At 37.9% G+C, this 12,218-nt stretch overlaps 1 protein-coding gene across 4 annotated transcripts in view; it reads right to left on the bottom strand.

The window, feature by feature from the left end:
- Positions 1–12,218, bottom strand: part of ANKRD12 (ankyrin repeat domain 12) — a 129,580-nt gene that overhangs the window by 84,298 nt on the left and 33,064 nt on the right. The gene's annotated exons all lie outside the window — the stretch shown is intronic.

Raw genomic sequence — 12,218 nt, forward strand, 5'->3', positions numbered from 1 at the left:
CAAGACCCAGTAGCAAAAAATTCAACATTAATTAACTTGTCTCATATTCCCCCTGCTTTTACTTAAAGACAGAATTTTTTTTAATAATTTATTTATTTATTTGAGAGAGAGAGACAGTGAGAGAGCATGAATGAGGAGAAGGTCAGAGGGAGAAGCAGACTCCCTGTGAGCTGGGAGCCTGATGCAGGATTCGATCCCAGGACTCCAGGATCATGACCTGAGCTGAAGGCAGTCGCTCAACCAACTGAGCCACCCAGGTGCCCTAAAGACAGAATTTTAAAATAACAAAAAAAACGAAGTATCTTGAATATAATAAAACTCTGTAAGTGTAATATAGATGTTATCATCAATGAACAAATACATAAATATGAAAAAGCGATTCTGGATATAATTAAACAGATTGTGCTTTGTTAATATCCTGTGCCTACCCATTCAGGTGAGTATCCTACCTTCATGGTCTACAACCATTATCAAGTTCAGATTTATAATCCAAATATCTGACATGGCACTGCACATATAAACTGGGCTATAGTGACTCCTTTGTGAAAAACCTGCTAGATACTAAGAATTAAGCCATATCACCTTAGCAGGAGAGCTTAAAAGAATAGTGATATGGGTGGCTCAGTCAGTTAAGCATCTGCCTTCGGCTCAGGTCATCATCCTGGGGTCCTAGGATCAAGTTCCACACTGGGCTCCCTGCTTGACAGGCAGGAAGTCAGCTGTCCCTCTACCCCTCCCCTCTGCTTGTTCCCTATCTTTCAAATAATAAAATTTTTTAAAAAAATAGTGATACAATAATAAATGATATAATAATAATAGAGACTCTCAGAAGCAAATTACAAGTAGACTCAGATTGCAGAAGATACCAGCCCTCAAGCCAAGACAGAAAATGAAGGAAGAGGGGGAAGAAGAGGCATAAAAAATTTAATAGTGCTTTTTTTAAAAGTCGAATTTAATCAATAAAATCAAACCCCCAGGGGAGTTACTAAAAAGTTATCCAAAAATACTGTATTCATTTTTATACCACCAAAAGTTCAAGAGGACTGGAAAATAGACTATTCACTTGGAAAACATACATTACTAAATACTGGCTCATGAAAGAAACAGAAAACCTGAACAGACCAATGATCACAGAAGACCGTAACTCCATAGCTAAAGATTCTAAGTTTAAAAAAGGTACCTAGCCCAGAAGATTTTAAGAAGAGATTAAAAAAAATTCAAGGGACAGATATTTCACATCATGTAGATAATACTACAGTATGAAGGTATGATAAGAAGCAACAATCCATCTTCTAAGTCTGAAATAAAACTGGTACCAAAGGGAATACAAGACAGAAATTATAAACTAAATTGCTTATGAAATAAACACAAAAACAAAATATCCCAAATAAACTGTCAAATCAGATTGGTGTCTTAGAATTTAGAAAGATAACAGATTATAATCAAGCAGGATTCACCCTAAGAATACAAGAATAGTTCATTATTAGAGAATTACTTAAGACAATTTACTGTATCAAAACAATCAAAAGATTATAACTATACAATGATCTTAACAGGTGACAAAAATAACATTTGACAATCTACATTTATTTTTGATAAATCTATTAGCAAAATCAGGAAGAGAACGTGACTTCCTTATATCTTAACTGACAAAGATTACTGAAGAATAAAAGGCCTTGTATTATTTATTTCTCAGTTATAAAGTTAAACCTCTTGAGCTGTTTTTCCACTTCGGCCAATGAACCGAGTTTCCCATGCATGTGAAAGTTTACACAGTTGTTTTAAAATGTAGGTTTTATTATTACTCAGGTACAGTGAAGCCAAGAGATAAGGCGAACACTGCTACTGAAAAGACAGTTTGTTAATCACAGTTCTCAAGTAGAAGGGACATGCCACACTACACAGGGCCACAAAGGGTAGCACCAAGGTGGGTTGGGAGGCAGGAGGAGAGAAGGGAAACATGGGGAAAAGCTTTTATTGTGGTTTCCTCAGGAAAGAAAAGGCAAGGCAGAGTAAGTGGCTCAGGACTGGCTATTCTGAGTAACGTCAGCAATTTCTGGGCTATGGACGCTGTTTCTCTTACTGTCTGGTACCCAGCTCTAGTGTGATTTATTTTGTTAAGGCGGGGGGGAGGGGGGCAATGGCCCAGAGTGGGAAAGCTGGATACAGATGGTGGCTGGGTTTGGGCTCTGGTTGGTTTGCATACGAAATGCTTGTCATAAGAGAGTTGTTGACTATCTTCGGGAATTGGTTAGCCCTGGAAGTAGCAGTCTCCCCGGAGTCAGTAGGCCCCAGATGTCAAAGCATCAGAAATAAAGAGGCATGATTAATACAAAGATTAACCAAAAAAATTCTAGAGACTTGCCTTAGAAATAGGAGTCTTTGTTATTAATAAAAGAATCTAAGAAAAACATGAGGTATCCCTTTTCTCTTGCACCTGTGTAAGTAAAGATACTGTTCTGAGCCACAGAACAAGCTAAAAGAAACCAATATGATAACATGTTAAGTGAAAAATGTTCACAAGAACATACTGATCACACTCTCCTCTGCAATATGGTGATTAGTGTGAATATTTCTAACAGCTACCAACCAGTTCTGTTCTACGTAAAATAAAAATTAATCCTCAGAAGTATTACCTGAACAAAGGTTTTGGTGGGACTCTTCAACACTTTAAAAATTATTTTCTGATCTGGGAAAAGGAACTTTGAAAATAAATAGTTATGTCCAATTGTCTTGAAATTTTTGTATTACCAAATGGTATTAATACTCTATCAATCCAGGACCAAATCAATGGCATATTTTTCTTCCGTATCCATGACACAGAAAAGTCTAGATTTTATTTATTTATTTGACAGAGAGAGATCACAAGTAGGCAGAGAGGCAAGCAGAGAGAGTGAGAGGGAAGCAGGCTCCCTGCCGAGCAGAGAGCCCGATGCGGGACTCGATCCCAGGACCCCGAGATCATGACCTGAGCCGAAGGCAGTGGCCTAAACCACTGAGCCACCCAGGCGCCCCGAAAATAGAAAACTCTTGAAGGACACAACCCAAAATATGAAGAGCCATCTGCAGATAACGGCATTACTTGTGTGTTAGAATTCTCCATGGCTCTCTTGCATATCTTACAAACAGAGGCACTAATTTTGTTAATTAACCCTTTGTTCTGGACTATCCTTCTCAGAACATCTATATGGAGAACAGCCTTGGAAGATAATATCTCCTCCTGGAGCAAAGGGCAGATCTGTTTACTCTTCTGTATAATAAATAATTTCTCCCTTTAGGGGGAGTAAGTCAGGTAGACTTACCATCCCTTATAAAAGATTTGGGGTTCTCCTCTCCTGTGCTGCAAACATCCGCAACCCGCCCCCCCATATCTGTAGTTGTCACCCGACTCTTTGCATCCCCTTGTGGGAAACAGGGCTCCGGTTACAGGCACAACTGCTGATAGACAGCTACTGCTATTGTTATGAGAAATTAACTTTCTTTTATATCCCATTCAGAAGTCTGGTATCTCCTGCCAGCATCCATGAAACTGATTAGCTTTCATGTAGGATAGGGTACAATACAATCTCAGATTCTTGATGGTTTTTTACAAGGCAATTTCTATTTTCGCTATTCTTCTAAGTATTTTCTAGTTTTTCTACAACATGTATCATATTATTTGAATAGTAAAATAAAAATTTCTCTATTATCACTTAGATATAAAATAATGAAGGTCTGAATTATGTTGATGACAAAGATAAGACAGCTACTTAGGTTAAATGATTAATATCCACTCTCACACTTCATGAATTTAACCTAGATTTTAGATTTTCATAGAAGATTTTATCAAAGATTGTTTTAAACAAATCATAAATACTAACTTATAGCTGAAAACAGTATAATAATGGGAAAAATCCCACAGATTAGCACTGAAAGGATAAAATACTTGAACTGTGAGCAGACATTTCTGATAAACTCCTATTGCGATATTTAATGAGGTAATGAAAACATCTTAAATTAAATGTATATTGCTATACAATGGGATTATTACTTTAAATTATGCTTTACTTAAGTGCATTTAAGAAATTAAATCTTGGGGGGGAGGGCACCTGGGTGGCTCAGTGGGTTAAAGCCTCTGCCTTCAGCTCAGGTCATGATCCCAGGGTCCTGGGGTCGAGCCCCACATCAAGCTCTCTGCTCAGTAGGGAGCCTGCTTCCTCCTCTCTCTCTCTCCCTGCCTCTCCACCTACTTGTGATCTCTCTTTCTGTCAAATAAATACAATCTTAAAAAAAAAAAAAAAAGTAAATTAAATCTTGGGGCACCTGGGTGGCTCAGTAGGTTAAGCCACTGCCTTCGGCTCAGGTCGTGATCTCAGGGTCCTGGGATTCCTCTCTCTCTCTCTGCCTGCCTCTCTGCCTACTTGTGATCTCTGTCAAATTAATACATAAAATCTTAGAAAAAAATTAAATCTTGGTTCAGGTTATTTTATTAAGTTAGGATCTCATAACAGCAATAATCTGTGTTATATTAAACTGTAAATAAGGTTTCTATCAGAACAACTGTATATTCATTTCCTAAACTGTATGGAAGAAAAAACTCAGAAGCTTGAGGCTGGCTTCAAGGCCACTCACTCACTAAGTTAAGTATCTATTTAAAACTGAAAAAAATCACCTTCAACAACAGCTTCCAAGTCAAGCTGCTCAGAAATCCTAAAACATGGCAATGAGCAATACCATGCACATTGCCTCAGAAGAGTTTCTGACCCTTACCCAAATAAACAAGTATGTGATCTTGAAACAGTATTGAGTGACTGAACAGAGAGATTGAGAAGTTACATATATCACTTTGAGTAAGCCAAAAATTAATAAATGAAAAACCCAATAGTCTGTATTATTCCCATTTACTGTATAAATCTAATGGTTAGTAAGAATTCTTAACTTACCAAAGCAATGCTTTTAATAGAAGTATGTTAGTGAAAAGTGTTTTTTGCTAGCTATTTCTACACTTTTATGAAAACAATGCTTAGCCATTACTGTAGATTAAGTGGCAACTTTCAAAAGATACATACAGAGTACCTAGGAAGAATAAAAGTTTTAACAAGTTCAGCCTTATTCAACCCCCAAAATGATATCAAGCAGTCCAGATGCAATTTCACAAATGCAACCTTTACTATATTCAAACATGTAGAAATAAAAGTTCCGTCTCCTCAAATCTAGCACTGCATTCTGTCCCTACAACTCTACTGAAATTACTTTTACCAAGCAAAGTCATTTTTAGGTATCTCAACTGACAAAATCCAATGGCCTCACCCTTCCTGTTAACCTTTGTGGAATTTGGCATACAGACTCCTTTAGCTATTCTCTGCTTAGCCTCTCCTGATTCTCTCTGTCCTCATCCCCTACCTCTTGATTCAAATCTTAAAGGATTTGAATTCCTCAGGGTGTATCTCCCCCATTTTCACTTCACTCTCGTTGGGTGACATCTCTACAATGATAAGGTTACTTTTCTACTAATCTTCATATATTTATCTCCAATGAGCTGTTTTGAACTCTGGATTTATATCAAACTGCCTATTAATACTTCCAGTTGGATGTGCCAGTGGCCAACCCAACAAATACAAACCAAACATTCTTTTCAAAACAAGCCATTCCCTTTCTTGGATTCCTTCTCAGGGAGTAATAATTCAATCGACTTCAGGCTGGACGCAGATTACTCCTTCTACATACTCAAGTTTAATTCATTCAGCATCTTTTAGATCTGCCAACTTCTACCCCCACAGCCACCATCCACACTGCCTTTTCTTAGATTTTTAAAGTAACACTAACTGTTCTCTACCATGGCCCTTCCCTTTTGACTCATTGGCTACAGGACAAATTTCAAGTTCCTTGGCAAGACACATAAGGCCATAATGACCAGCCCCTGTCTAATGTTCATCTCCTACCCTCCATCATCCACAGGCTACATCCTAACTTTGTACGTACTACTATAATTTTAAGATTCTTGTCTTTTCTGCATCTTGGACTGTCCCTCTACTTCCACTTTCCTGCTGGCCACATACTCATCCGTCCTTGAGAATTCATATTATCTTTTCTACTGTGAAACCATCCCTGAGCTCTCTACAGTTGACTGCTTCTCTCCTTTTTACACTCAGTACTTCCATTTTGTCCCATCATTGTAGACTTAGTACTTCCATTAATGTGCTTCATAAAATGGTAGAGCAATTCTCAAAGTATGGTACCTGAGACCACTTCAGAGGATCTGCAAGGTCAGAAATATGCTCACAATAATCCTAAGCTGTTACTGCACCTTGGTCATTCTCTCAAGAATATATACTAGAGTTTTCTAGAGCCTACATGACAACTGATATCTAAATACACTGCAAGCAGAAGCAGATGAGAATTTTGTAGGCTTCTGTTAAATCAGACATTAAAAGCCATGTGCAAAACCAAGGACACTTCTAACATTTTTTGTTTTGAAATATATTGTTTTCCATAAAAATGTATGTGTGTAAACGTTAATAGTTCTACTGTTTTTTTAAACCAGTTAATATACATTTAATTTTTTCTCAGTTCAAATTTCTGATATTGTAAATATCTTTTAATTTTTTTAAAAGATTTTATTTATTCATTTGACACAAAGAGAGAGATCACAAGTGGGCAGAGGCAGGCAGAGAGGGAAGGGGAAGCAGGCTCCCTGCGAAGCAGAGAGCCCGATGCGGGCTTGATCCCAGGACCCTGAGAACTATGACCTGAGCTGAAGGCAAGAGGCTTAACTTAACCCACTGAACCACCCAGGCGTCCCTGCTATTGCAAATATCAACAGATATACCCACATATAAAAAAGCTTTTTGGTATTATTTCCTCCCTAAATTTTATTTATTTGAGAGAAACAGAGCACAAGCAGGAGGCGAGGCAGAGAGAGAGGGAGAAGCAGGCTCCCCGATGAGCTGGGAACCCAACGTGGGGCTCAATCCCAGGAGCTGGAGATCATGACCTGAGCTAAATGCAGACGCTTAACCATCTGAGCCACCCAGGTACCCCATTTTGGGATCTTTGATTATGCTGAAGGGGTCCTGAGGGCAAAACATTTCAGACAAACAGAAGGAGTATAGTTAAGAGTCTTCGTAAAGATTTAAATCATGCCTTAACCACCCGTTGTTTTATTCTTACGGTCATAAAAGAGTACATAACACACTAGGAATCCCATATAAGGTTTGTCAGATAACACTAATAATGAAATCATTCTGCTTAAGATCTGTCACATCTGGTGGATTAAATTACATTTGGGGAAACCTATCTATGGTGGAGTGAAGATCCTTATCTCCCCAAGAAACAACTATAAATCTAGACAATTGTCAAAAATAACCACTTCAAGTCTCTAGAAATTGAAAAAAGCAAACAAACTGAGAAGCATTTTTCCCCTTAAGAATAACAGCTTAACTATGGATAAGAACAGTGAGTGTCTTTGGCATTCTTGCCTGGGGAATGCTTTCATTCCCTGGCTGATACTTAGCTTGCATGAAGTGCTACTGGGGTGGGGTTGGCAATGAAAACCAGCATCTCTGCTGCCAGAGACTGTAACTTGAATTGGTATAGAAGGCCAAAAGCCCACACCCAGCTGCACTGTTTATAAAAATAGCAAACAGGGTAGGAAACAACTGGAAGGGACACAACACATAATCCTATTAGCCTAAGGTTGTAATCTATATATCCCTCACTGACTGGGAGACTGTGTGTACAAGCAGAGGCAATATGGGAGGGCCCAAGTTCTCTACATATCCTTGACTGCACGCAAGCAAAGGGAAGACCTGGGTGAGCCCAACAGAAAGTAAATGGCAGGGAAGATTTCAAAAATGCCTGAACGCGGGCACCTATGTGGCCCAATCAGTTAAGTGTTTGCCTTTGGCTCAGGTCATGATCCCAGGGTCCTGGGATCGAGCCCTGCACTGGGTTCATTGCTCAGCTGGGAGCCTGCTTCTCCCTCGCCCTCTGCCTGCTGCTCTGCCTCTTTGTGCTCCATCACATAAATAAAATCTTAAAACAAAACAAAACAAAAATGCCTGAATAATAAATGCACTCCCCAACACACAGGCAAGTCTGCCAGTAGAAGGTGGAAGTCTTACTGGCTCCTGGTATTTGAGTACAACCTCTGACCAATAAATTGCTGCTGACTAATCTACACAGACACAGGGGTAACCCTGTGGAAGCAAGACTAAAAAAGAAAGAGAAAAAAAAATGGATGCCAGTGGTTGAGACAAATACTGCAGATAAATTCCTAACACTTTGTTATAAATTAAAAAACTCAGCAACAGTTACAACTTTCAAGTGGGAAATAATGAGAACCCAGAATTGCAGAACTGCGACAGTATATGACCTAAATTGTCCAGTTTTCAATAAAAATTAAGACATACAAAAAGCAAGGATGAAAGTACTCAACAGAAATTCTCTAAGCCCAAATACTAGATTTGACAGTTATTATAAAGAAATAAAACATTTAAAAAATTAAGGTATGACAAAAATGACTTATCAAATAAAAAATACTAATAAAGAAAAATTACAAAAAGGGCCAAATGGAAATACTGGATTTGAAAAGCAGTGAATGAAAATGTATTAGAAATGTTCAAAAGCAGGGGAGCCTGGGTGGCTCAGTGGGTTAAGCCTCTGCCTTTGGCTCAGGTCATGATCTCAGGGTCCTGGGATCGAGGCCTGCATCGGGCTCTCAAGGGAGCCTGCTTCCCCCCAACCCCACGCCTGCCTCTCTGCCTACTTGTGATCTCTGTCAAATAAATAAATAAAATCTTAAAAAAAAAAAAAAGAAATGTTTAAAAGCAGATGTGAGATGGGAAAAAAAAATCAGTAAATTAAATACTCCAAATTTCATGAAAACTAATCTACAGATCTAAGTAGCTCCAAGAAACCCCAAACAGAATAAATACAGGGGAATCCAAAGCATGTGACAGTCAAAGAGAGAGACGCGGGGCGCCTGGGTGGCTCAGTGGATTAAACCGCTGCCTTCGGCTCAGGTCATGATCTCAGGGTCCTGGGATCGAGCCCCGCATCGGGCTCTCTGCTCAGCAGGGAGCCTGCTTCCCTTCCTCTCTCTCTGTCTGCCTCTCTGTCTACTCCTGATCTCTCTCTGTCAAGTAAATAAATAAAATCTTTAAAAAAAAAAAAAAAAAAAGAGAGAGACGCAATGAAAAAAAAATCATCTTGACAAGGGTAGAAAACAATAGCTGACTTAGTAGAAACAGTTAAAGCAAGAAAGTAGGGTGATACTCATCTTCTTTTAAAAAAGTCAACTAAGAGGGGCGCCTGGGTGATCAGTGGATTAAGCCGCTGCCTTCGGCTCAGGTCATGATCTCAGGGTCCTGGGATCGAGCCCCACATCGGGCTCTCTGCTCCGCAGGGAGCCTGCTTCCTCCTCTCTCTCTGCCTGCCTCTCTGCCTACTTGTGATCTCTGCCTGTCAAATAAATAAATAAAATCTTTAAAAAAAAAAAAGTCAACTAAGAAATCTATATCCAACAAAACTGCCCTTTGAAAAGTCACCAAAGACCACAATTCTATAAGTCAAGTTGTATGAAACATCCAGAATAGACAATTCTACAGAGACAGAAAGTAGATTAGTGACTGCCTAGGCCTGTACTAGTTGGGAAATGAATGAGGAGTGACCGCTGGTGGATACACGGGGGTTTCTTTTTGGGTGAAAATGTGCTAAAATCAATAGCAGAGATAAATGCACAACTCTGTAAATACACTAAAGACTACTGAATTGTACACTTTAAGTAAGTGAATCATATGGTATGTGTATTATATCTCAATAAAGCTGTTTTTAAAATACAGCAAAACCAAGATATTCCTAGAGCAATGAAGACTGAGAAATCTAATCATGGCTAAAGATCTGTGTCTTATAGTAAATACTGAAATTCTTAGAAACTGTAAGGAAATAACAATCAGACAGTAACTTGAGTCTAAAAGAAGAAGAAATTAAGAGTGAACAAACTGGTAAATTGGTAGGCAAAGAGAACTGTATGAATACATATTTCTCCTTTCTTATTTCTTTAAAAGACTGAATAAAACTGTTAACAGTCTATTTTGGGGTTGATAACAAATGTTGCTGAATCTACAGATAAATACACCAAAAAGGCAGAGGAAATGGAGCTGTACAGGAACAAAGCTGCTATATTTTACTAGAATTCGGTCAATATTAACTTTGAATAGTTAGATGCATTTTATAATCCCGAGAGCAACCTCCTAAGATTACAATTCAAGAGATCAGAAATTTAATAAGTTTAAGAAATCAGAAATTTAAATAGTACACTGCAAAATATTTAGAATAAAAAAAGGCAGCACGGATCAGAGAAAAACAAAAAAAGGATATGAAACAAAAGAACACAGAGAAAAATGGCAGATATAAAACCAACCCTATAAATAATTATATTAAATGTAAATGGATCAATCATTTTAATCAAAAGGCAAAGATTAGCAGTACAATCAGGCAAGAAAAAAGAAGTATCTATATTGGAAAAGAAGTAAAATTATCTTTATATGGAGAAGGCATGATCCCATCTGTAGAAAATCCTAAGGAATCCACAAACTTTTAGAACCAATAAATGAATTCAGTAAGGTCACAGAATACAAAAATCACTATATAAAAATCAACTGTATTTCTTATACTAGCAATGAAAAATCCATAAAGAAATTAACTACAATAGCATCCAAAAGAGTGAAACACTAATAATTTAGCAAAAGAAGTGCAAGAAAGACTTATACACTAAAAACTATGAAGTACTGCTCAGGGAAACTGAAGATCTAAATAAACAGAGATATTCTGGGGTGATGGACTGGAAGGCATACTGTTAAGATGTTAATACTATCCAAACGGATCTATTCAATAAAATCCCTATAAAAATCCCAGTAGGGTATTTACCCTAAAGATACAAACGTAGTGATCCGAAGGGGCACATGCACCTGAATGTTTATAGCAGCAATGTCTACAATAGCCAAACTATGGAAAGAACCTAGATGTCCATCAACAGATGAATGGATAAAGAAAATGTGGTATATATACACAATGGAATACTATGCAGCCATCAGAAGAAATGAAATCTTGCCATTTGTGACAACGTGGATGGAACTAGAGGGTATCATGCTTAGTGAAATAAGTCAATCGGAGAAAGACAACTATCATATGATCTCCCTGATATGAGAAGTGGAGATGCAACATGGGGGGTTAGGGGAGTAGGAGAAGAGTAAATGAAACAAGATGGGATTGGGAGGGAGACAAACCATAAGTGACTCTTAATCTCACAAAACAAATTGAGGGTTGCTGGGGGGAGGGGGGGTTGGGAGAAGGGGGTGGGTTATGGACATTGGGGAGGGTATGTGCTATGGTAAGTGCTGTGAAGTGTGTAAACTGGCATTCACAGACCTGTACCCCTGCAGATAAAAATACATTATATGGTTATAAAAAAATAAAAAAGAAAAAAAGAAAAAGAAAAAGAAAAAAAATCCCAGTAGGTTTTTTTGTAGAAACTGACAAGCTAATCCTAAAATTTGTCTGGAAATGTAAATGACCCTGAATAGCCAAAACAGTTTTTGAAAACAACAAAGTCTATAAACTTAAAATTCCTGACTTTGAAAGCAGATCTGGGATTGACTGGGAGTTGGTGTGGAAACAGGGACTGAATGCAAATGGGCCTGAGGATCATTTAGCAATGATGGAAATGGTGTAAACTGGACTGTGATGATGGCTGCACAACTTTATAAATTTACTAAAAATCACTGGATTATACACTAAATGATTGAATTTTAAGTGTATATAAATTATACCTCAATAAAGTGATTCAAAAAAAGATCTGAGTACAGATGTTCATCACAGCTGTATTCGTATTTGCCAAAAACCGGAAACATTTCAGATGTCCTTCAATAAGAAAATGACTTAGGGGGGAAAAGACTTAAAAGAAAAAGCAAAAAAACGAAAAAGAAAATCCAAAGATAATGTATAAAATTAACTAGGTAAAGGAGAGTGATACCAGTTAGGAGACAATTGCAGAAATCTAAATGAAGGTTTTGAGGGCCAAAATCAAATAGGAATGAAGAAGGATAGACGTAAAAAGAATCACAGGTCATTGGCAATGACTAATAATAAACAACAAAAACTGTTAACTTTTACTAAGCACATAGTATGTAACAAGTATTGCATTGGGCACCATACTTATGCCATTTCACCGTCACAAC

The sequence above is a fragment of the Meles meles genome, chromosome 12 (genome assembly GCF_922984935.1).
Source record: "Meles meles chromosome 12, mMelMel3.1 paternal haplotype, whole genome shotgun sequence".
Lineage (NCBI taxonomy): Eukaryota > Metazoa > Chordata > Mammalia > Carnivora > Mustelidae > Meles > Meles meles.